We start from the raw sequence: 26,072 nt of genomic DNA on the forward strand, positions 1-26,072 counted from the left end.
GCTGCAGACTGGCCCAGATGGATTCGCAGTTCCATTACTTTAGTCCACAGCTGTCAACAGAGCACAGTAAACACTGCCCTGCGTTCAGTTCAGCGGTAACACACGCCCTCAGGCAAAGCGGAGGTTAAGCTTAGAGATCAACACTGTGGTGGTAACATCTGCCAGGTGACTTGCCTTTCATCTCAACCGATACTCTTTTCAAAATAAAGGGGTGTTAGACGGTTCTCTGAGTGATGCTGCAGAAGAACCATGTTTCATAAACAAGCTCGTTTGTAATAGAGAGGTGAGGAGTGAGCGTGAAGAACCATTCAATTGGTAAGGAACTGGAGGCCCTGGGGGGTCCAGCGGACTAAGGCGCCGGCGGCTGCTGATGGCTAGCAGCGTGACCAGCGATCCTCTGGCCTTGCTCTTTCCAGGGTGGGTGGATGGCGCTCTCTCCCCACATCACTCTAGTGCTGCACTGGCAGTCAGAGCCGGGTATATGGTGCGTCCCTCCAAGCGGTTTTGGTTGCCAGGTGACGTAGCATCGGTGGCAGTACAAAAAGAGAGGTGTGGCTGGCTGGGCACGTGTTGGAGGGGGCGTGTGTTGGTATCGCCCTCTTTAGGGTCGGGAGCATTGCATGTGATGGGGGGGGGGGGGGGGGGGGCTTTGAAGCTCCTTTTATTTTTAGGGGTTCAGAGCCTCAGAAAGAGAACAGCACCCAGCCAGACTGACTAGCACCTCTGAGATACGGCACGGGCGTGCTGTTTATCAGTAGAGTCCGATCTCTCGCAGCTTGGTGAAGAACACGGAGCTCTGGTTCACTCGTTCTGTTTGGATCAAAGAGTAGCGCGAGAGGAGAGGAGGGGAAAAAAAGAAAACACCACATTCCCCTCCAGTCATGGAGAACCAGGGACATTCCAGACCTGCTGGAGGGCATTTATACATCACTGATAATTCCCCAGTGAGGACCACCAAACCGGGCTGACCTGTGGCCACCGCACGGCCTTGTTAACTTCAAACAGCACTGACGTCTTCTGGCTGAGTAACAGAATAACACAATTTATACTACAAGCCAATTACATAAACGACATTAAATAAATCTAATACACACACACACACACACACACACACACACACACACCTCCCCCCAACTCCTAATAAAGTTCTTCAGCCAAGACCCCTTTGCTTATTTTAACTTTGCACTGGAGTGTCTACAGGTAGATACTCTCACTGACCACTGACTATGTTTATTTGGGTTTATTCTAATGTTATATAGAGTTAATTACAGGTAGACACTCTCACTGACCACTGACTATGTTTATTTGGGTTTATTCTAATGTTATATAGAGTTAATTACAGTTAGACACTCTCACTGACCACTGACTTTATGTTTATTTGGGTTTATTCTAATGTTATATAGAGTTAATTACAGGTAGACGCTCTCACTGACCACTGACTTTATGTTTATTTGGGTTTATTCTAATGTTATATAGAGTTAATTACAGGTAGACACTCTCACTGACCACTGACTTTATGTTTATTTGGGTTTATTCTAATGTTATATAGAGTTAATTACAGGTAGACACTCTCACTGAACACTGACTGTGTTTATTTGGGTTTATTCTAATGTTTGAGTCTTTATAAGCCACACAAGTGACTTGCTGCTCTGTGAACACTGATCAATACTGAACACTTTAACGTGTTTACAGCCTCAGCTCGGTGTGGAGAGGCCTGCTGACATTCACAAAGGTCCAGAGAATTAAAAAAAGGCCATGTTTTGGAAACCCCTCGGAGAACGTCTGCGGCGCTGAATGGAAACGTGGTGGTGTTCGCTGTGAAAAACGAGCTGGCTCAGCCTGGCAGGGCTTTGGCAGGAGAGGGACTTTCTCATGCAGGAACGAGGTCGTTGGGTAAACACAGCGGGCTTTTCCTCGACACTCTGACCGTCTGCACCAAACCACAGCAGAGCGAAGGAAAACAAAAGGTTATGCTCAGATTACAGTGCTGAAGTGGCACAACTCTGTTGGGTCTTGCCTTAATACATTATATGGACAAAAGTATTGGGACACACCTTTTAATCACTGAATTCAGGTGTCTGATTCAGTCTCAGGACCACAGCTGTATAAACTCCAGCCTCTAGTCCTGCAGTCTGTCTTTCCTCCACACATCAGTGAAAGAACGGGAGGTTCTGAAGAGCTCACTGAACTCCAGCGTGGTTCTGTATGTAATAGGAGACACCGCTGCACCAACAAGTCAGCTGGTGAAATCTCCTCCCTCCTAGATCTTCCTCCATCAGCTGTGAGTGGTGTTATTATTGAACAGTGGAAGAGTTTAGGAGGAACAGCTCACAGAGAGCAGCTCAGCCACCGAGTGTCTGTCAGACCACGTACAGTTACAGAGCGGGGTCAGGGCCGAGTGCTGAGCTCAGAGCAGAGAGCAGAAAAGCCTCCAACTGACTCAGTAACTGCAGCAGAGCTCCAGACCTGCTGCTGCTGCTGGTAGAGCTTAGAGCAAAGGGGGACCAGCTCCAGATTAATGACTATGGGGTTAGAACGGAGTGTCATAAAAGGAAATTAGAAAAGAAATCACTGATTTAAACTAAAGTAAACAAAGGATGCTACGCTAAAGAGTGGCCTATACTTACTGTTTTTACCAGATAGCTAACATGAACAGCTTAAGCTGACCATCAAATGTTCAACCAGCATTACAAAACTAACCAACCCGAATGACCAGCTTGACGACCAGCTTGGTTAAGTGGGTCACACGGATAGACAACACACCTTGGTCAAGAGCTAAATTGGTCAACCAGCTTAACCCATATATTACAGTTCATATCAGTGTAATAGGCCCCAAAATAGAGCCCTGCGGGACTCCACGAAATAAGCTAATTCACACCAGTTTCTGCATTAAGAGTAACAGCTGAATAATAAAGCTATATATTAACCAGGGTTAACCAGCTGTTGGGTCCCCCTTTCACTGGATGACCAGCTTTTCAGCCACCTTAACCACCAAAGACCAGTTTAGACACCTCTGAGCTGCCAGCAGAAGCTGGTCTAAACCCGTACAGTAATGGTGCTGAGTACACTCTGCAGTCTGTAGAGAGACAAACCCCAGATATGAGGGAGCTGTAATGTAATGTAAGGTGAAAACAGCCAAAGGCAGATAAAACTGGGGCAGAGAGCTCACTGCTTTGCATCTCCAGCCAGAACTGCTGAGCAACGGCTTCCCCCAAAACCACTCGCTGCTATCTCCCATCTCAGACAGGCACCCTACACCAACGACACGCCGTTATCAGCTGAACAGCATGAAGAACCACGTCAGCTGGGGGCCACATTCACAGGAGCTCTGCATCGTGCAGACCTCCTCGACTGTGGGACAAATTACAGCTCACTTCCTTCCAAACTCCTTCCAGACCGTTATTCACTCTGTGATTTCTTCGGTAAAGCAGAGGATTATTACTGCAGAGTTGCTTTATATTCAATTCACATAATAATTCTTTAATAATTATATTTCTATTTAATTTAGGTTTAGGTCAGAGTCTTAACTTATGACATTTTTGGTTGTTTCTGGATCAGAAATGACAGAAATTGACTTACACACAAAATAAAACCTGCATAAATAACCTTAAAACAGCTCTGGAAACACTGAGCAGCCATAACATTAAGTGAAGTGACCCACACTGATGATCTGGGTCCAGCGGCTCCTGTCTGTCCAGGGCTGGATCTACAGATCAGTCAGTGAGTGAAGAACAGTCAGTTCTTGAAGATGATGGTGATGAAGCAGGAAAAATTGACAAGCGTAAGAATCTGAGACACTTTGATAAGAACCAAACTGTGATGTTCTAGATAATGACTGGGTCAGAACATCTCCAGAACATCATCAGGCAGGTCTTGTGGGGTGTTTCTCCCAGTACCTACCAAAAATGCTGCAAGGAAGGACAGCTGGGGTCATGGGTCTGCTGCTACATTAGTCTTGGTGTTCCAGATGGCACCTAGGGCACCTACAGAGGTGTTGTGGAGTCCATGCCTCGATGGGTCAGAGGTGTTTTGGCAGCATTATGGGGACCTACTCAATATTAGCCAGGTGGTTTAAATTGACAGCTCTGATTGGCTGGGATGTTGGACATGGTTGGTTTGTTTTTGGGAAGATAATTAAAATGTAAATGTGAATTTTTTTCTTTCTTTTTAGACACGCTTTTTAAATACGCCAAAGGATAGAGAGCCTGCTAGCAACAACCCAGACGATGGGTCAACTTTTATCATTAATAGACATCATGTTAGAAACGCTAATTAAAATATACATACTGATTTATTATTTTACTGTTTCTGGAGTTTGCTGGTTCTCGTTTTGGGCTTTAGCAAGCTGCTGATACAACAGCTGTTGACGGTCAAAAGCCAATCTGCACCAAGAGCCCTTCCAGCTTCAAGTACGGCTCGGCTCGACCCGCCATCCTTTAAGATCCACAGAAGACGAGCATCCAGACTTTTTACTGTCCTGCACCGAAGTGGTGGAACGAACTTCCCCTGGGTGTCCGAACAGCAGAGTCCAACACTCCAACACTCGCTGTCCTCAAACCCAGACTGAAGACCCTCCTCTTCTGAGAGCACTCAGGCGAAGAGAAGAGTACTATGGTCTCCACACTGACTTGTGTTTAGTAGAGTCTAAGATTAGAGGTTTTTCTTGGGTAAATAGCAAAGCACTTTTGTAAGTCGCTCTGGAGAAGAGTGTCTACTAAATGCCTTAAATGTAAATGTAAATGTTGATAATTCATAGCTAGCTTGCGTGAGAATAGCTGCCCCTGCTGAGAACATGGTGCATGTATGGCAGTGGCTCGTGACCGAAAGCAAGATTTGCAAGATATCACAAATTTAATTTAATGACTGTAATATTCGTTAACACCAATCATCATCATCATCATCCCAAAGCTACTGTCCACATACTTTCTTATTTTAATGGGAAATAATGAACATGTGCTTTTTTACCATCACTTCAAAACGAGAGTCAAGCCAAAGCAGCAGACGAGTACAAACGAGAAGTGATGTTTGCCCAAACCCAACAGTGTAGAAGTGTTTTCAGTGACAGGAGTAAAATGGTGTAACTGCAGTAAATGCAGTAGATAAAGAGCCACTCTAGCAGTTTCACACTTACAGGACTGAAGGCAGAGAGTTCAGCCCTTTCTGGCTCGCTCGCCTGGTTTTTATCTGAAGGCTCATGACGGACTGTCGCTGAGGGACTGCGCCCATTCCACAATGCCAGCACTGCAAGATAGTGACTTTATGTTTAGTGCAATTTATGTAAGCATGTGATTAAACGATCTGAGGTCAGATGATGAATCTGCTGAACAAAGTGCATGATCTAATATCAACCACGAGCAGAACCACTAAAAACCAAATACTGGGTCAAACCAATAAGGCTGGTATTTGATTCCTGGCCCGTAAATATCTAAAAATAGAGCTAAAAAGAGCAGCGGTCATCTAAAGTCTGAGGCATGGGCAAAAGTATTGGGACACCTGCTCAGTCAGTCATTGTTTCTTCTGAAATTAAGGCTATTAAAAAGAGCTGATCCTACTTCTTTTGGAGTAACTGTCTCTACTGTCCAGAGAAGACTTTTACTAGATTCTGGAGGATGGAACATTGCTGTGAGGATTTGATTGAATTCAGCGATAGATGTTGCATGATGATTATCACCACCCCACCTCATCTCAAACTCCCCAACTTAACTTATCTCAAAAGTACTGGATGGAGCTCCTCCACCATCATTCCAGAGAACACAGTTCTTCCACTGCTCCACAGCTCCTCAATGCTGGGGGGCTTTATACCCCTCTAGCCCACGCCTGGCATTAGGCAGCATGGAGCCAATAGGGTCATGATGTTGATCTGCTCCAGAGTGTCCTATTCTATTGGCAGTACTTCTTCTCTACAGGGACTAGACAAGCTGTGTGTGTGCATTTGCACATCTGTGTCAGTGTCAGGATCAATGAGGGCTTAAAGAACTTAAAGTAACTGCATGCACAACACAGATACAGCCCATAATTTATCTCCTATCCAAACCCCCCAGTGCAGCTACACGAGTCTTCTGAGTTTTATATGGAATGATGATGATGATGATGATGAAGGTAAAATAGTGAATAGAGAATCTCCACTAATGCAGTTTTCTTTAGGGACTACTTTCTGTAGCTGCACTACACCCTGCAGCATGTATCCCTCCACCATTTTAATGATCTGGTTCTAAAAGCAGGTTCTAGAGCCGAACTCTTCTCAGAACTCTGGTAGAACAGTGTCTCAGGCATCAGGCAGCGTCTTCATCACCATTAGGTGAAGAACTTTCTGTGAGGAGCTTTTATTATTAGAGCTTCAGACGTCTGCTTCCCTTCACCTCCACTGTAGAACTCCTGTTTTGGGGGGTTTTAAATACTGGTGTGATTCCCCCTTCATTTCTAGGTGTTCTTTATAAACAGGTGTTTGTCTGGTTTCTGTGCTCCTCATGCTGATCTTACAGTAATTCAGTAAAGACTTAGACTGAGCGAGAGCGCTACGCTCTTCCTGCTTCGTGCGAACAGTAAAAGAAACCAGGCCACGCTTTTCGCCAACACAGCAGGTCCAAATATCCACAGCCCTCAGTTCACAGAGGACATGCCCTGCTGGAAAGGCTGGGCACAATGAGCAGGACAGTCCCTGGCTCGGAGCCCGGTGGCTGGCTGGCACCTGAAACCTGCAGCTCTGAGCGAGCCGACACTCAGCCTTGGGGCTCAAGCCTCCGCCGTTCGAGCCGTTGAGAGGAGCGCCAGCAAAGAATGTGCTCAAGCCCTTCGCCACAAGGAGGAATTCAGTCCTGCGGGGGAACCGAAGCCAGCCCGTGCGTTCTCCTTTTTTTGTCCCAAGGCCACGAGGCTGCAGAGAGACATAACTCATACATGTTTGTTTCTGAGACCCGTTTCGCTGCTCTGTGTTCGGTTTGGCACGTAAAACTCTTCAAGACCACAGTAAAACTTTTAGACATGGACTATATGGACAAAAGTATTGGGACACCTGCTCATTCCTTGTTTCTTCTGAAAACAAGGACATAAAAAAGGTTTCTCCTGCTTCTGCTGGAGTAACTGTCTCTACTGTCCAGAGAATAAGACTTTCTACTAAAATTTGGAGGTGGAGCATTGCTGTGAGGATTTGATTGCAATCAGCAACAGGAGCGCTAGTGAGGTCAGGATGTTGGATAATTAATCAGCACCCCACCTCATCATCCCTAACTCCCCAACTCATCCCATCCAAAAGTACTGGATGGAGCTCCTCCACCATCATTCCAGAGAACACAGCTCCTCCACTGCTCCACAGCTCCTCAATGCTGGGGGGCTTTATACCCCTCTAGCCCACGCCTGGCATTATTAGGCAGCATGGAGCCAATAGGATCATGATGCTGATCTGCTCCAGAGAGTCCTATTCTATTGGCAGTACTTCTTCTCTACAGGGACTAGACAAGCTGTGTGTGTGTGTGCATTGGCATTAGTGCAACTTAAAGTAGCTAAAAGCATTCATGAGAAGGGTGTCCACAAACATTTGGACATGCAGTGTGAGTAAAACCTAGAACAGATAATAAGAGGTAGACATAAACAGGTCGAAAGCGTTCAGAGAACCTCGTCCACACAGCGGCCTTGACTACTCTTGGCACGGACACCAGATCATAGTAGGAGGTCTGATGTTAGGAGGAGGTTTGAAAAGCTTGACTTCACGTTTGGAAAGATAAGAGGACAGTTAGGGATTTTTGTTGCTGCAGTCTCAGCAGATTTTGGCCAAGGTCGGAGGAACCGATTGCTGGAGGAGATAGCAGTGTTGGTGCTGTGCTGTTAGAGAAGGCAGGTAATGGAGCGTGACTTTACACTCTTATAAATAAAGGAGCTACAGATGGTCATTTGAGCGAAGCCAGAGAAGAACCAGTTCTCCCTAAAGAAGCATGCTTGTAGTAGAGATGCCTCTGGAGTGTGAAGAACCTTTTAAAGGTCTTTTTAAGGACCAATTTAAAGGTTCTCCACACTCACATCACATTACAAGCATGGTTCTATATGGAACCAGACCTAGTTCTTCTGTGCCTTCGCTCAAAGAACCATCTGTAGCAGCTTTATTTATGAGAGTGTAGATGTGGTGAGTTAATACTGAGCAGGGAGTATTCTGGATTCTGGTCTCAGTCCATAGCAAACCTGAGTGGTTCCACCATAGCTGAACTTCCAACCAGCCGTTAATTTAAGAGTAAAGGCGTGGTGGGAGAGTGTTTACACACGGTTTTGGCGGCGACAGAAAATCAGAAACTAGACAAATGTTTGGAGGAAAGGCAGCTCAAACCCAGTCAAAGCTCTAGAACCACAGATATCAGGTTAGGTTCTCATGTTCTACTGTAAAACAGTTCCACACTGCAGACTTTAAACTGTTCTGTTAACTTCTGAGAACATTCCTCACTGCTGCAGGCTAGGCTGGATGGGTAGGAGGGTGGGTGTTTGGATGGATGTGCGGGTGGATGGATGTGCGGGTGGATGGGTGGATAGAGGGGTGGATGGATGGGTGTTTGGATGGATGTGAGGGTGGATGGGTAGGTGGGTGAGTGGGTGAGTGGATGGATGGATGGGTGGATGGGTGGATGGGTGGGTGGGTGGATGGGTGGATGGGTGGGTGGATTGGTGGAATAAAACGTTTCTTAATGGAGCCTATAAGGCTTATATTTGCTTATATTTTTTTAAAATTCCCGAATCAACCAATTAAATATAACAACGGTTTCCTGATTTGTGATTGGTTGAGTATTTACTGATCACCATGAGTTTCACGGTGCATAAAGCCTATTCCCAATTCAATAGTGGAACCTTTTACAGTAGAACCATCTATAAAAGTTTTTTTCCCAATAAAACCCCTAACCAGGCAGAAAGCCACGTGAGTATCCAATGGTTCTTCACACCCTCATGGTTCTGAGGGAATCGTGCGCCACACAGAGGCAATGCTTTACACGGTAGGACACCTTACACAGTGTCTACAGTCACAGTTTAACAGTGAGCATCTACGCTAATGAAAGCACACAGCTGAGATCTTCAACAGCTTGTTGAGTTTCTGAGGAGCTTTTAAAAGGGCTGCACTGAACACACCCAAGCAGACCAATATTACAGACCCCTCGAGGCCTTCAGAAAGACATTAAGTCTTTACGATGGAGCCTCGAGCGCTGCTCGTCAATCTCCCATAACTACAGTCGCCCTCAGACCCTCGCGGGTTATACGAGCCACAGTTCTCTGTAGTGCTCTGCAGTCCTATAGTTTATAATACACTGTAGTACATTTTAGATACTAAATATAGATTTATTATATACTAATACATGACATTGTCTACCATGCCAAAACCCTGCATCTCCATTTTTGCAGTTTTTCACATTTCTCCATATGTGAATCTGGTTGTTCTTTATACTATATATTAGAATTGTCACAATTTCATGATGAACAGACCAATAGAAATGCTCCAAAATGACAAATCATGAATCAAATATTTTTACACTGACTTTCATTGAAAGTTCGGAATGTTTATCTTCTCCTGTAAATCTGCTGTTTTGGAGATTTTAGAAAAACAGTGATGAGATATATATACACACACATCATCAGAATAATAGGCTGATCCATATATATGTATATATATATATATATATATATATATATATATATAGGCACCCCGATATTAAACTTCAGCTCAACCCCCCCCCCCCAAAAAAAAAAAAACAGAAACCCCTTCTAGTGAAAGACTGAGACTAGAACCCTCCCATTAGCCTCTATTCAGAGTCTAGGTTTGTTAACAGTGAGGGTTTCATAGCCCTGGAGGTTACATCAAATCAATTAGTCATAGGCCTTCTCTCCAAGCTGCAGCCTCCAGAGCCAAACCAAACCCCAGAATTACCGAGGAGGGGGGCGCCAGTGCCGTTTTTTAGGAGGTCAGCCGAGAACGTCACGTTTTCAACTGTGGAACGAGCCATAAATCCCAGGGCAACACCTACGGAGCTGCCGGAGCCAACCATGTTTAAAAGTCTGACTTTACAACACCGTAACGCCGAACTGGCACCGGATGGAGGTCCTCCGAGGGAGTCTGTGGTGTTTGTGAGTGTGTGAACGCGACCGCTGGCAGATGTGCCGAACTGATCTGGCTCTGCTTGCACAATACCCGGGGCAAAGGAGCGAGCGGCGTGGAGGGGGGACACGGCGCCCAGCCACAGTTTCATAAGCACACAGCTGCCCCAGCCACTTACCATAAACACAAAAGCCCTGTAAGCCTGTGCATCTCAGAGGAGGGAGGCCTGAGACTCCCCATTCTTTCTTATAAGGGGCGAGAGACACAGAGAGAGACAGAGCGAGAGAGAGAGAGGCATGCCATTTAATTAACAGCTCCCCACATTCACTATATGTCCAAATGTTTGTGGACACCCCTAAGTTGCACCTACTGCTGACACATATTTGCCTGTAGAGAAGAAGTACTGCCAATAGAATAGGACTCTCTGGAGCAGATCAACATCATGACCCTATTGGCTCCATGCTGCCTAATAATGCCAGGCGTGGGCTAGAGGGGTATAAAGCCCCCCAGCATTGAGCTGTTTTGCTCTGGAATTGTGGTGATCATTCATCCAAACATCCTGACCTCTCCAACACTCATCACTGTATGCAATCAAATCCTCACAGCAATGCTCCTCCTCCAGAATCTAGTAGAGAGTCTTCTTCTCTGGACAGTAGAGACAGTTACTCCAACAGAAGCAGGATCAACTCTTTTTAATGTCCCTGATTTCAGAAGAAACAATGAATGAGCAGGTGTCCCAATACTTTTGTCCATAGTGTATCTGTACCTGGTGGAAACGGGTCAGCACCCATCCATCAACGGACATTTGAATTATTATAATTTGTTGTAGCTTTGTTGTTATAGCTATTAGGCTATATGCTTTAGCTATTAGCTATACTTGCTTTTATTACAACTTTACTACAGCTGTTACTGTAGCGTTTCAATAACATTTAGCTTTTTTATATCCATTTGTATAAGCTAACATATACTCCTAAAGCCATTAGCTATACCCATTTCTATGATTATTAGCTTCCATAACATTAATATATAACATTAACAGCTATGATCTACAGCGGCTTCCATCTCAACCACATTCACCAGTATAGGTTAGCAATGCTAAACAGCTTAGCTTTACTGTGACAGCGTTACTATTATTATTATAGCTACAACTATTATCATAGCTTATTATTATTACTACTTCTACAGCAATTAGCTTCATTATTATTAGTAGTAGTAACTTTTCACAACAACTATACCATTATAGCTATTAGCTGTTGCTACTACTATTACAATTAGCTCTATTATAGCCATTAGCTTTAGTTACTTCTGTTACAATTAGCTTTAGATTTATAGCTGTGAGCTGTTTACATTCCTACTGTATTTGGGTATATTATAGCTTTTCTCTCAAGCAACTGGTATTACAGTTAGCTTTATTGCTATAGCAATTAGCATTAGCTACTTTTGCTACAATTAGCCTTAGTATCATTTTGCACAAGCAAAACTATTAGCATGATGCTAAAGAGTGAGGAGCTGTGTAGTAATATCTGATAGACCTGATTAGGGGATTTCTGACTGTTATCTAGAACATGAACCTGAATGCTGGAACAGAGCTATGGTCAAGTTCTAGATAATGTGAATCATACAGAGTCACGTTATCTAGAACATGACCCTAACTCCGTATGATTCACATTATCTAGAACATGACCTGAATGCTGGAACAGAGCTATGATCAAGTTCTAGATAACGTGAATCATACAGAGTCACGTTATCTAGAACATGACCCTAACTGTATGATTCACATTATCTAGAACATGACCTGATTGCTGGAACAGAGCTATGGTCAAGTTCTAGATAACGTGAATCATACAGAGTCACGTTATCTAGAACATGACCCTAACTCTGTATCATTCACATTATCTAGAACATGACCTGATTGCTGGAACAGAGCTATGGTCAAGTTCTAGATAACGTGAATCATACAGTCACGTTATCTAGAACATGACCCTAACTCTGTATGATTCATATTATCTAGAACATGACCTGAATGCTGGAACAGAGCCATGGTCATGGTCAGGGTCAGGGTGCGCTCAACAGCAGACCGGTCTTCGTTAAAACGGCCGTGAGGAAAACGCGGTCAGTGGGAATTCACACGGTTAGTCTAGTCTAATTGGGGTCGTGACCACTCTGCAGGCCCGGGGGTGACGAGCTCGCCCGGTCGTACCCGGGCCGGTCGGGTTTGTTTACGCTCACCTGCTTCAGAAGCGTTAAGTAAGACCGATGTTAGTAAAGTAAACACTGATTAAGGAAGATGAATTAGGGGGTTATTAGGGTGTTCTTTGTGCAATAAAGTCTAAATTAAACATTTCTTAGATATTTATTCACTCTGTTACCACCCTGTTACACTGATAACTGATCAATGAGTTATTAATCCAATTTAAAATGTTATACTGGCAGCACTTTGAGTCATACTGGTTGTAGACAGTGTTGGGTTTATTGCTTAATGTGAGTTTATTTAGTTTAATCATTTTAAAGTAAGGTTGTCCTCATTGCTAATCAGATACAAAAATAAAATAAAATAAATAAATAAGTATGTATTTAATTAATTAGCAATTAATCATCAATAGAGCAGGTTAGTTCATCAGTTTTTGGTTGTTAAATTGGGTTAAAGTAACATCTGTAGTTTCTACTGAATCACTAATTACAGACTAAACAGCACTGAATAATCAGCATAACAGGGTGGTAACTGTTTTATTTGTGCATTTTTAAAACTAATAATGCAATTATTAGTGATTTTTAACACAACAGAGCTCCACTTATATACAATGCAACTTAACTTAAAGACTTTCATCTTTTTTTAGCCCTAATTCGTGGTGAGAACCTCACTTTAGAACATGGAACAGGGACGCTGATGCATTAATGATGATTAAACTCAATACAGTCAAATGTAGACCCCACATGAATCAACATGCTGCCAATCATATTAAAAACATGTAAATAAGGTCATCAATTATGAGCAATAATTTGCATAACAGTGTTTATTGTGCATTATTACGACATTATTAATGTAATTATTAGGGATTTTCACACAACAGAGCTCCAACTGTGTACTAATAAAAGGTCATAATTAATAATTATTCATGCAGAGTGAATAAATCACTTAGAACTGTCTAATTCAGGCTTTATTGAACAAACAGGAGATTATTAGATCTCTAAAGTGTGTTCTGTAAAACAGCCTTCCCCTGATTACGCGGATAGACGTAGTGTACCACTCTGCATGTGAGCCAGGCAGTCAATTCCGTGCAATCGCACTGGGTCACACTGATGAGCAATCTCACGCCGAAAGTGCACGAGTGCGTTTGTGAACACGCCCTAAAGCGATACTTCCACTTTTACGTGTTTGTACTCATGCTCCTGAAAGCGATGACAGCCTGAACGTGCTCTGGAAAAGCAGAAGTGTCTCCTCTGGTGGCTGTGGATGATTACCCTCGCGACAAATGAGGCAGTAAAATCAGCTTTGCTGACCATGTGACTGAATATAGGAACTTCCACAGTGGGTGGGGATGGTGACGGGGGGGTAAAAACAGATTAAGTGACCTAGTTAATGGCCAAACGACCACTATAAAACAATGGAGCCATGTGCGGCAGCACGAGGCCTCCGAAAGCATCCAAAGTACAAAGGCCTCTACAGTCGATCAGAAACTTAATAAGACCTGCTCAACCATGTGTGAACGTCTGATGACTTACTTTGTCTGAGCCGCGCGCCGCAGTTTAATCTGTACAATACAGAGCGTGTGGGGGTGGGGCTTAAACAGCGGCGACATCATGAGAAATATTGAGCTTCTACGCTTAATGAACAGCCTGATAGCACATTAAAACAAGACCAGCGGTATAAAGCTGGGGGAATGGTTATTAATTAGGCCATAAACACCTTAAAATCATTAATAAGCATTTATAACACAAACACCTCAGAGCCCATCTTCATCTCTACTGTTAAAGCTCAGATGCTTCTGCTTCCTGACCTTCCACTGGCCTATCAGGCAGGGGTAAAGCTCTCAGCTGCAGCAGATCTTTATCCATAGGGTTCTACTATTGATCCCCAATCAGGATCAGTTTGTGCAGTTTTAGTCAGAAATGGTCATTTTCTCCTCTCTAGTTTGACCTCAGTTGCACTATGTCGGTTTATTAACGAGTTATTACCACTTATAAACAGCAGAGAGGCTCTCACTGTAAAGAGTGAAACTCGTCAGCAATAGTTAATGAGCTCCAAACATGAAGATATTTCATATGCTGAAAATGTGAAGCTCAGCAATATCACTCAGAGCTCAGACTGTGAGAATGCTCTCTTCATATGTTCATGAGCTGATCAGATGATCATTAGTGAGTAATTAAAGCTCCTGTTGGAGTTCAGCTGTAGTCCGGTATTAACAGAGCTCTGCTGAAGCTGACCGGTAGAACACTGACTGATGGAGAACCCACAGTAAGATCAGGAACCAGCAGCTTCTGAGCTTCAACAGTATGGAGGATGTGGGGCACTGACCATAAGGGTGGTCTTATCGTAAACTAGTATAGTAGTAAAGCAGTACCATTTCCCTCATTATTGAATGTAATATTAGGAGCTTAATAATTAAAAAAGTATCAGATGACCTCAGAAGAATGCTGCTGCCTTAGTGCCTCAAAGGTTCTCCAAGTTCTAAAATAGATTTTAATTAAAACAGATTGGAGTCACTCAGACCTCAAACTTTATTTAACAGCTCATAACACACTTAACGCTGTTTAGATGTCTCCAGCCGTCACAAACACAGATTTTAAACATGATTTCAACTTGTTTATAACATGTTTATAAAATATTCCAGAGGCCATCTGAAAATGATATGCATGTTGTAAGCCACGACTAAAGAAACCCACGTTTGCTTACGAATAGCCTTTTTGTTCAACATTTGCTCCACTAAATCTAAAACAAATTTCTTAAACAGGGGTAATTACCAGGAATCCACAAATATAGGAATTTCTGGCTATTTCAGATCAATATCCAGATAGCCGATATTTTTCCTACGAGCACATCAGCTGATAGAGAAGTAAATCCACCTGGATCAGCAGTACAGACAAAAATTACTTTAATTTCTGCAGCAAAATGACTTACACACAGTCTGCTCTTCTAGAACTCAATAAATACATGAACACATCTGAACATATATCTGATGTTAATATTTTTAATCAATTATGTTCTGATACCAATATTATTCCTCGGTATAACGTACATCCCTACTAACTTCGCAAATGAAAGATGCCAGGTGGGCAATTTGGGGGAAATGCAGTCTTGTGATAATTACAAAACCTTCTATCCACATCCAAACATATGTAAGAAACTGTGAGGTTCTAGACAATGACTGGGTCAGAACATCTCCAAAACATCAGCAGGCAGGTCTTGTGGGGTGTTCCTCGCAGTATGCAGTGGTCAGTACCTATCAAAAGTGCTCCAAGGATGGGCAACCGGTGAACCAGTGACAGGGTCATGGAAGCCCAAGACTCACTGATGCTCGTGGAGGTCTCACCCACCTCACAACTGACAGGACTTCAAGTCGCCATGGCTGCCCATCGCTTCAGGCATGTGTGGTTGTGTGTCCACTGTGGTTGTGTCGCCACAAATGGCGAATGTGGTTGTCTTTGTATTTAGAGGGTCTTCTGCAAGCTTCTTGGTGCCAGATACCACAGGAGAGGCCTTCAGAGGTCTTGTGAAGTCGAGTGTTAATAGGTCAGCAAGGTAGATCACAGCTAATGCCATTTTTGGAACCTGGTACTAGCGCAGTACCATCATCATTTTAAAGCGCAATAGCAAAAAAGGGCTCAAGGCTGGACAGCCAAACCCCATCAAATGAACCCACAATATCTTCCTATCCAATAAGAATACTGGAGTAATAACTGGCCCAAGTTTCAGAAATCTAATATGGCCCAAATCTCCAAATCCTGTCCCAGTTGAGATTTCAGAGCTAGAACCCACGACTGGATGAATCACAGCCTAAAACGGAGACAGCTCCTTCAAACAATAAGGAGAAGAAAAAAACGCTGAGCTAAACATTCTCGTAGAGGTCACCTGGTCTCGTGGCAGCAGGGGGAAATGTTATTAGCTTGTATTTCAAATAAACAGCAGTTACCCATTGCCAAACCTGTTCTGTGTGTGCTCCGACCTCTTAAGAAATTAGGTCTATTACCCAGTTACGCCCAACTAACCTCCACAAACATTTCCTCAGAAGGCCCTCTCCAAAAGCTCGAAGAAAAGGAAGGGAGTCTGGCAGGCGAGGCTGAGCGGCGGGGGCTCGTGTTGCAGTCAGACGAGAGCAACAGAGCTTTTACCCCTGGAGAAAAACCTCTAACGCAACGTCCTCGACAGCATCTCGCACCAACGTCAACAAAAACAGCAACAAACTGATGCCATTCTGAGTCACGAACACCAGAGGAACTGGTCTAGTTTTGAGAGGAGCCCTGACTAGATCAGCCTGAGGCCGCTCTCAGGCGCTGGTGATGGGCCGATTGGGCGACTGGTGAGGATGAGGACTAGCGAAGGGCTTGGCGTATTCACTGTGCACAAACTGGAACGAAGCCCTTTCACAGTGATTTAATAAGTGAGGTAACTTCAGAACAGCTGTCCTTCATAAAGCCACAAAAGGAACTATTCTAGATGAGGCCCCCGTAGACTCAACCCACAGTTTTACACAACATCCTCCACCAAAAACGATGACCGGCGTCCGCTACTCATGACACCACATACAAAAAAAGAAATGGAAGTACACACTCCTCACAGTCCCTAAGCATTGCTCCAGCCAATCAGGCGGCATCTATGTGGTCACATGGAAGCTAGGCAAAGCACCAGCCAATCAGGTCCCACCTATGCGGTCACAGGGGCACCCAGTTTCTCTCACAGGGGCAGGACACATGTGGTCTAGTAATTGAGAGCCTGACCAATATATACGTTTGCCGATATCATTGGCTAATATTGACAGTCACTAAGCACCGACCAGCCAATCAGGTGCCATTCTATGTTGTCACATGAGTGCTCAGTTTTGTCCTAGTGGCAAAATTCAGGTGGTGTAATAATTAGGGCCTGACTGATATACCAGTTTGCCAATAATATTGGCAAATACATTGACGACATGAGGCTTACACAGCACCAATAATCAGCGGATTTAACATCAAAATATGAATATTTAATATGAATATTTAATATTTATGTTTTAATTTTAATATTTAATATTTTATAAATTATTAATTATGTAGCTCCACCACAGAGACGAACCACTTATAGTCACACTATTTATAGTATATATCGTGTATTTTAGGTTAATCTGCTTCACTACTTCTGCACTGCTTCTGATTATATAACATAATAATTATTAATACACTAAACACTTCACTCTGTAACCCGGAGCCAAACCTGAAGGATATAAAAACTAATCATAACTGGCCTTCCTGCTGACCCCCTTCAACCCTACAGGCCTGTACGGGAGCACTTACTCCATCAACAAGGTACACATTACTTTTATACTGGATTCTGAATAATTAGTACTCACTGAAGAATAATTAGTAGGTACTGAATAATTAGTTATTTCGAAATAATTGGTATGTACTGATTAATAGATACTAAATTAGTGGTTACTGAATTAGTGCATATGGAATATTAACAGACACTGAATAAATCAGTAATTATTGAATAATGGATACGTACTGGGTAATTAGTAAATGCTGAATAATATGTATGTATTGATTAATTAACTAGTAATAAATTAGTAGGTACTAAATATTAGCATTTAATAAATGATTAGTAGGTACTGAATTAGTACTTATGAATATGAATTATTTATCTATTTTTAATGAAGATGCAAAACCACATTGGGAATTGCTTATACGCTTATAAATGCACAATTTAATAAGCTTTTAGCGTTTGCCACACACTCTTTGGGAGTCTTGCCCAAGAACCATAAGCAGTAGCCAATATTTCAAAGGAAAAGGTAATCTGAGGCAAAATAAAAGTCTCTTTGGCCCCAAAAAACAAAACCCCACCATTCTGTGTGTTTATATAGTGCAGTGTGCCCTTAGACTCCTCCCTGATGGTAATTGGTCTTAATCACCACTCCCCCTTGCCTCTGATTGGTCCAAATCACCTACAAGTTTGTCCTTAGACTCCTCCCCCTGTCTCTGATTGGTCCAAATCACCACCTTTTTTGTTCTGAGACTCCTCCCCAACTGTAATTGGCCCTAACCGACACCTCCCTCTTGCCTCGATTGGTCCGAATCACCACGTTTGTCCTTAAGACTCCTCCCCCTGTCTCTGATTGGTCCAAATCACCTACGTGTATGTCCTTAAGACTCCTCCCCCTGTCTCTGATTGGTCCAAATCACCTACGTGTATGTCCTTAAGACTCCTCCCCCTGTCTCTGATTGGTCCAAATCACCTATGTGTTTCTCCTTAGACTCCTCCCCCTGTCTCTGATTGGTCCTAATCCCCACCTTTTTGGTTCTGAGACTCCTCCCCAACTGTAATTGGCCCTAACTGACACCTCCCTCTTACCTCTGATTGGTCCGAATCACCTACGAGTCTGTCCTTAGACTCCTCCCCCTGTCTCTGATTGGTCCGAATCACCTACGAGTCTGTCCTTAGACTCCTCCCCCGACTGTGCCTGGTCCTAATCCCCACCTTTTTTGTCCTTAGACTCCTCCCTGACGGTAACTGGCCCTAACCACCACTTCCTCTTACTTCTGATTGGTCCGAATCACCTACGAGTCTGTCCTTAGACTCCTCCCCCTGTCTCTGATTGGCCCGAATCACCACCTCATTCCGTCTTCAGACACCCCCTACACTAACTAACTGATGATGCATATTTTACCTGCCCAGTGGGGTCACATGACCTTTCCTCATCCTGCCAGTATGGGCCCGTTAATTAGACGTGGTAGAACTTCCTAAATACAGGTAAAGCAGACGTATAGCGCACAGGAGGGGGGCCGGCATCAACCCACTCCAATTTCTTTATGTCCAAAATCCAAAATCCAGCTCTTCCAATTGGACAATAATTCATTAATAATGAATAATTTATGAGATAATTATAATATGAGGACATGTATATAAAACCAGCTTATAGAGAATAGACCTGTAACATGAATGAAACTAATCCATAGAAAGCTCAAACCCCCAAATCTCACCCCTTCCATGCCATGAAGTCCTGCTCATGCCTGAGCTGCTCTGCAATGTGGCTCTTAGCTACCAACTTCTCCAGCTCCTCATGTTTTTGGCAGCTCAGCCCTCGATTAAAAGTATTAAAAGTGAGATTAGCAGCACTTCCGAGGACTTTAGGGGTGGAAGGGTCCGGTGTGGGGAGCAGTTTTAGGCTGGAGATCTGCTGAACACACAGGTGGTTCATGATAAAAACATGCCCTGGCAAACAATAGCTAACCTCGCCAGCTTGCAGGCAACGGTGGCGAGTCCAGGTCCAGAACGTGGAAATCCGCTCCGGGATTTTGTTCCAACTGCCTGGATGGCTCTGCTGCAGCTCAGCTGCAGCAGAGCCATCCAGGCAGTTGGAACAAAATCCCGGAGCGGATTTCCACTTTCGCCAGCTCTGCCTGTAGGCTTCTCTCTCTCTCCCAGCAGAAGTGGATAGTCGCTCACCCACACCGCGTTTCCTAAAGCTGGGCTCACAGAGGAGCACCGAGAAGCTCCAACAGCAGGAAGACTCGCTTCTATAAACTTTAAAACTTTCACAACTTATAACCTTCACCCCTAAATCTGCTCCTGCTGCTCCTGCTGCTCCTGCTGAGTGTCACGAGTGCTACTCACGCTGGTAGAGCTGCTGCATCAACATAATAATAAACAACAACAACAAAAACAACAACAACCACCAAAAGTAAACAAAGTTCATAACTAACCTTTACTGGCTGCATCCTCGACTCGACTCCTTCAGAAAGCTCCGTTTTGATGCTGCATGTTTGCTCCCTACCCCGTGTGTGTGTGTGTGTGTGTGTGTGTGTTTCCTGCTACACGGGGTCGGCGTGTGTGTGTGTGAGTGTGTGTGTGAGTAAATGTGTGTGTGTGTGTGTGTGTGTGTTTCTCACTCTTTTCCTGTGAGTAAGTGAGTGAACACCAGTTGATGTGCCGTTCGCGAACGAGTCGGCTCGTCGAGTCAACTCCTCGAGTCGACTCGTTAGCGTGTTTACAGCGTATTTCTTTTTTAATATCTTAAATATTTAAATCTTAGAATACGAGCGAAAAACAGCGTGTTTATTAAAAAAATAGCTATTAAAATATTTAATAAATATTAATATAAAAGCTTTAAGATATTTTTATTGTGTATTGGAAATCGTTACATCGTTAAATTTGAGGCAGCTAAAAGCGTATTTAAATACTGAAATAATTCAAAATGATTTAAATAAAATGTTATACATATATAATATTAAAATAACTTTTAGCTCACGTTTAAATCTTAAATATGTTTTTTAAACGTGTTTAAATAATTAAATATTAAATATGATATTAAAAAAATAACTATTCAAATACTATTTGAGTACGTGTAGTTTTGTTTGTATTGACCACCGTTAAATCTTTATAGCATTTATTTAGTTTTTTAAATACATTTAAATAAATATGCTTTTAAATGCTATAAGGTTATACACATTTAAATGGCTTTTTAGCTCGTGTTTAAATCTTAAATACTTCAATCTTATCATACGAGCTGAAACGCATTTACATATTAAATATAATATTTAAAAATAACTATTTTAATACTTTATAAATACTATAAAAGCTATTTAAATACATGCTAGTTTTAGATTTAGCTCGTCTTGAAAATCATTAAATATTTACATTTGAGGTAAAAAGCTTGTGTTTAAATCTTTAAATAAATAACTATAAATAAATAACACCTTTATAGCAAACTGTTTGTTCTAAACTTTGTGAATGACTTAGTTAGCGAGAATAATCAGGCCTTATTTAGTTAAATACAAGCTTTTAAAAAAGCCATTTGAATATGCTAATAAGTCGGCACCTCCAATCATATTTAATATTTCAAATATTGATTTACAATATACTCACATTTATTGAGCTTTTATAACAAACTTTTGTAAGTTAGTGTTATTCGGGACCCTGTTAGTGAACACCACCGGCCCCCGCATGACAGACTGGGGCCAGTTCTGTGCCTGGCTGTGCTGTACTAATAAAGCTATTACATCTACTGAAGCTAATTCTGGTTTAACTGTAGATTCTGTAGCTGTATAATGAATTGGATTTCTGAATGGATTCATTAAATGACTTGTTTGGTTCTGGAAAATGATTCAGAGTCTAATCTGGGCCCAGAAGCCTTAGTTCTAATCTAATATTACATAAATAAATAAATACATAAATAAATAGATAGATAAACACATACATATAGACTCACATGTATTTAAACAGCTCTTATAACAAACACAGGCCACAGTGGTTGTGAATCTGTGTACTGGAAGGTCGTCTGTCAGCCAGCTTGGCTTAATGTTTAGGAGATATGAATGAAGAGTCGTTTGGGAGCCAAAGGAGTCGCCTCCTGTTAGTGAGATGAGTCGACTGATTTGACTCACTGGAACGAGCCGGAATGTCCATCATTATGCACGCTGCACTCTCAGCCAAACCATTTCAGTAAAACATGGGGGTGGATGATCAGAAAAGTCTGGCTATCTGCACCAGAACCGATCAGAAATTAATAATCAATAATATTACAGCAGATCAAATCTGAGTATTATTTTAACCAGAACAGAACACTTCTGTTTCTAATGTGCTTTTTGTGAGTGGTGAAACCAGCCAACACACACCCCTCTCAGAGTGGTACTGCTGGTCTAATGAGGGGAGTAGGGTTGGGAAAGTGATGCCACACATTTGAATGTGAATATTGATCAATGCTTTGATGAACCTCCAACTTTATTAGAAACATAAACATAAAAATTAATTTTATTTGAATGTATAAAAATAAAAGTGTGCACTTTGTACGAGTAATAAAAGCTATTAAAAAGCTCATATCACTGAAAACCCAGTTCTTCCTCACTCCTCCTGAATAAAGGGTTTGATGTAGTATCTGAGCGCTGGTCCGGTCCAAATGCAGCCCATGTGTAGAAACTAGGCCGTAAAACAGCCCGGTTTGAAGGGGCTGTTTTTGTGATGTCACACAAATGCTAGCACCTTTATATTCAATCATCTGTTCAGTAATCAGCAGATTAGCCCCTCCCATTCACACTGACCTTACTGTATAAGGAGTGTTTCAGCCTGGACGGCTTGTTCTTGAGTCATAAGTCGCCTTGGCCAATCAGAACGCAGCACATTTACATAAATCAGTCTTTAAGGCGCAGTAAGAAAGGACAGAGGATCTAATGTAGAATGGTCATGTATAGTAAATTATGACTCGTTTGGGTCAATAAATGTTCTAAATGGCGTAAAAGTGGGCTTTTAACCCTTTAAATGCCTTTGAGGCCTAACTGTGAGCTCATAGATTACATGCAGTTACTGAATAATATAATAATAATTCAGTTTATAATGGTTCGTTTTTAATAAATACTGAGTCTTAAGCTAAAAAGAAGGATTTGGCTGTGACCCTGGCATGATCCTCATCCTGAACAAACTCAGTGACCAGATGTGGATGACTGGCACCTCGTGGCCTTCTCTGTACTTGTACCAGGCATGAGAGCACTGACCGGCTGTGATAACACATTACATACTGTGAGAATTAATGACTTTATAACGATGAGCTGTGTATCAACAGCCAGTCAGCACTGCCACCATGACGTGACACGGTTCCACATAACTCATTAATGATTAATGAGCACCGACTACACCAACACCAACTGCTGCTGCCACTGCTAAAGGCCACCTTCTCTGCTGCAGCCCTGCAGTGCTGTTAACAGTGCTTTAACGGGCCCACACCTCACCTCACGTCCTCTGTGATCTATATATGACTTAAGTGTGTGGTTTTGTGATTATTGTAATTATTCTTGATTCGTCTGATATTTGCAAATGATCTGTTCTGATGTAATCTAGGCCCCCAGCCTTTGCCTTCTGAAGCCAGTGCCAGTGGAAGCTGGAGCGGGAGGCATGAGAGGACCATTCGAGAGAACCTGCCGTTCACCTCCATTCGTCTCGTGGCGTGTCTTTATTTGACGCACCTGTGAAACAGCTGGTGGAGCAAATCAATAAATCATAAATTAAATGGACTGTGTTTGTTGATTATGAATTCCTAGAAGTTGTCTTGTTGTCACTTATTTTTCATAATATCATATCTGGTTCTTCACTGGACACCAGTTTTTCAAGCAATTCCTGTTTTTACATGTCATTAAAACATTGTTGTGAAAGACTTGTTAATAAGTCGTCTTTCTATGATGACAAATTAATATATGGGTACTACCAAACATGGTCAGATAAACTCTGCAAATATATATATATATATATATATATATATATATATATATATATATACTACAAAATATATATATACTACATTATACTGTGTGTATATACTGTATATATACTACAAAAAATAATATATACATATATATTTATATATATATATATATATATATATATATATATATATATATATATATAATGCCCATTTTTTTTTTGGACACACCTGACTGAATGTGTTTCTAAGACTAGGTGAGGTGGCTGTATGAATGAAAAATACTACAAAATACTAAATAATATATTATTACTTGTTTTGAGAACATGGTTCTGTGCAGCTCCTACAAACAGTACGGTTGTTTGAGAGGCTCTCCGGAGGTTCACCTCATGCAGTTTCTCACTTTCCCGGTAATCGCTGCATGATAAGCTGACCAGGAAGTGGCATGATTGACCTCACCTGGTCCTCATTGAAAACAGCGGGATGACTGGGTCCAGTTTATATATAATACTGTCTATGGTTCTGATTGGCTGCCCTGTATGGTGCCTTAAAAAAAAAAAACTGAAATAGTCTGTAGGCCGAACAGACTCTGGAGAGGATACATGCAAATGCACTGAAACTCAATAAAAACGTAATAAAACTTAATAATAAAAAAAAAAGTTTGATCTTTTGCGGGTTGTTTTTATAGACGACATGTTCGGCATTTTAATAACGTCCAACCCCAACCCATAAACCGCTCCCTGTGCCACTGGCTGCAGCACAACGATCCCCCACTCATGTACTTAACAGTTGGAGAGTTCTTTCCAGGAAATTCTGCCCTTACTCTAAACTTCACAGCCACAAAGTTGTAATTTGAACTTCATCAGTTCACAGGACTTGTTACCAAAACACGGCGGACCTGTTTAGATGTTCCTCTGAAAACTGGAAAGGTGCTCTTCTGAAGATTCTTCCATGAAGGTGATATCAGTGTGGGAGTCGCTGCACAGTAGAACAGTGCTCCACCCATCCAGAGTCTGATCGACCCTCCTGAAGGTCTGATTTGCCTTTCTAGCAAACCTACAAGCCGTCTCACCTTCTCATAGTCTTCTCCTGCTTTGTGGGCAAGACTTGAAGTTGTGAACAGACCTGAATGGACAGTCTGGATCAAGAGACATCACAACAGTAATAAACTCCATATATGGACATACGAGGTTAATGGTGCGTTTTGAAACTTGGACAGCGTTTCCACCTCAGGATTCCACTGAGTGCACCGACCACAGAGGAGGATGTGAAATTCTCACTTACCCAGCCCACATGGCTTCACCCATCCCTGCCCGTGTTCATGTCAGGTATCATGTCAGTCATCGGTGTAAGGTGCCTGAAGATGACACTGAGCTCCAGCTCGTATTCAGGGAGGATAACGGAACCCATCGGGGAGGTGTAATGGCTCTGAGTCACTGGCTGCTGTCACACCGATCAGGTTGGATCTGATACGGAGATGAGTGTGTGGTGCTGGAGGCCGAGCTGGAGGCTGTTGTCCCTCATTTACATAAACCTCACTCTCCAGCTCACCTGGTGGACTGAAGGCTTTTATCATTACATTTAAAACTGCATCATATCAGCATATAATATATACCCTATTCTATTCATTTATCATCCATATCCTGTTTTATTCATAAATAATCGAAATCCTGTTCTATTTTGTTTATAATCTATATCCTATTCTACTAGGATACAATCCATATCCTGTTCTGTTGTATCTATATATTATATCTATATCATATTCTATTAGAATCAGAATCAGAATCTCTTTATTTCTCCAGGTTTGTTACACATACAAGGAATTTTACTTGGTGAGAGCAACACAAGTGAGACATGTAACAAATAAACAAACAAACAAACTGTTAACAAGTTTTACACTGAGAGAAAAAAACACCAAACAATAAATAGAATAAGAAGCTGTAAAAAAATAACCCTAGTGTATAATCTGTTAGCATTTATACCATCTCTACAGTTATTGTTATATAATCTATATCCTATTGTACAATAAATCGACATATTTAATATTCTATTAGTATATAATCTATATTATATTTCATTATGATATGAAGTGATCTATTTTGTTTGAATTCAATCTAAACCCCTTTTTTATTAGAATACAATCTACACCCTGTTCCATCAGTTCCAGTAGAAGCGGCCGTGGCTGAAAGCAGGATGAACGGGCTAAACTGCTGAGTGCTACATAGAAAGAGAAACCGTCTGTAAAGTAAACCGACTGTATTGTTTTTATCACAACAGCAATGAATTTCAGCTCTCTCCAGTTTCCAGGAGTCTTCAGATGGTGTAGGAGACGGTGCTCCCCACACTCTGGCTTCATCTGGAGATCCTCTACAGGAAAGAGCTCCACTGGTAAGCGTTAGAAGGTGGTTCTGTGGTACAATGTTCCAGTTAAAGCCCTTTTATTTACTGCTTACCTTTCTACATTTCAGATTAGTCACTGGACTCAAAGTGCTTAAATTGTGGATGTTCTAAAACTTTTGACTGGTGTGGCTACTGGTGAGTATTGAATGGCACTGTAATGATGACCACGAGTCCAGCAGTGTGTTTAATGGAGTGTTTCCGTGTGTCAACAGACTCCAAGATCTCAGTCC

The 26,072-nt window shown here is 42.2% G+C and overlaps 1 protein-coding gene across 1 annotated transcript in view; it reads right to left on the reverse strand.

Annotated features, from left to right (window-relative positions):
- Window positions 1-20,077, reverse strand: part of fam53b (family with sequence similarity 53 member B) — a 43,879-nt gene extending 23,802 nt beyond the window's left edge. Inside the window, exon 1 of the mRNA XM_072667832.1 lies at window positions 19,958-20,077. The gene's annotated coding sequence lies outside the window, so the exon portion shown is untranslated. The remainder of the gene's footprint in view (window positions 1-19,957) is intronic.
- Between the last annotated feature and the right edge of the window lie 5,995 nt (window positions 20,078-26,072).

This window comes from Salminus brasiliensis, chromosome 22, assembly GCF_030463535.1.
Source record: "Salminus brasiliensis chromosome 22, fSalBra1.hap2, whole genome shotgun sequence".
Taxonomy (NCBI): Eukaryota; Metazoa; Chordata; class Actinopteri; order Characiformes; family Bryconidae; genus Salminus; species Salminus brasiliensis.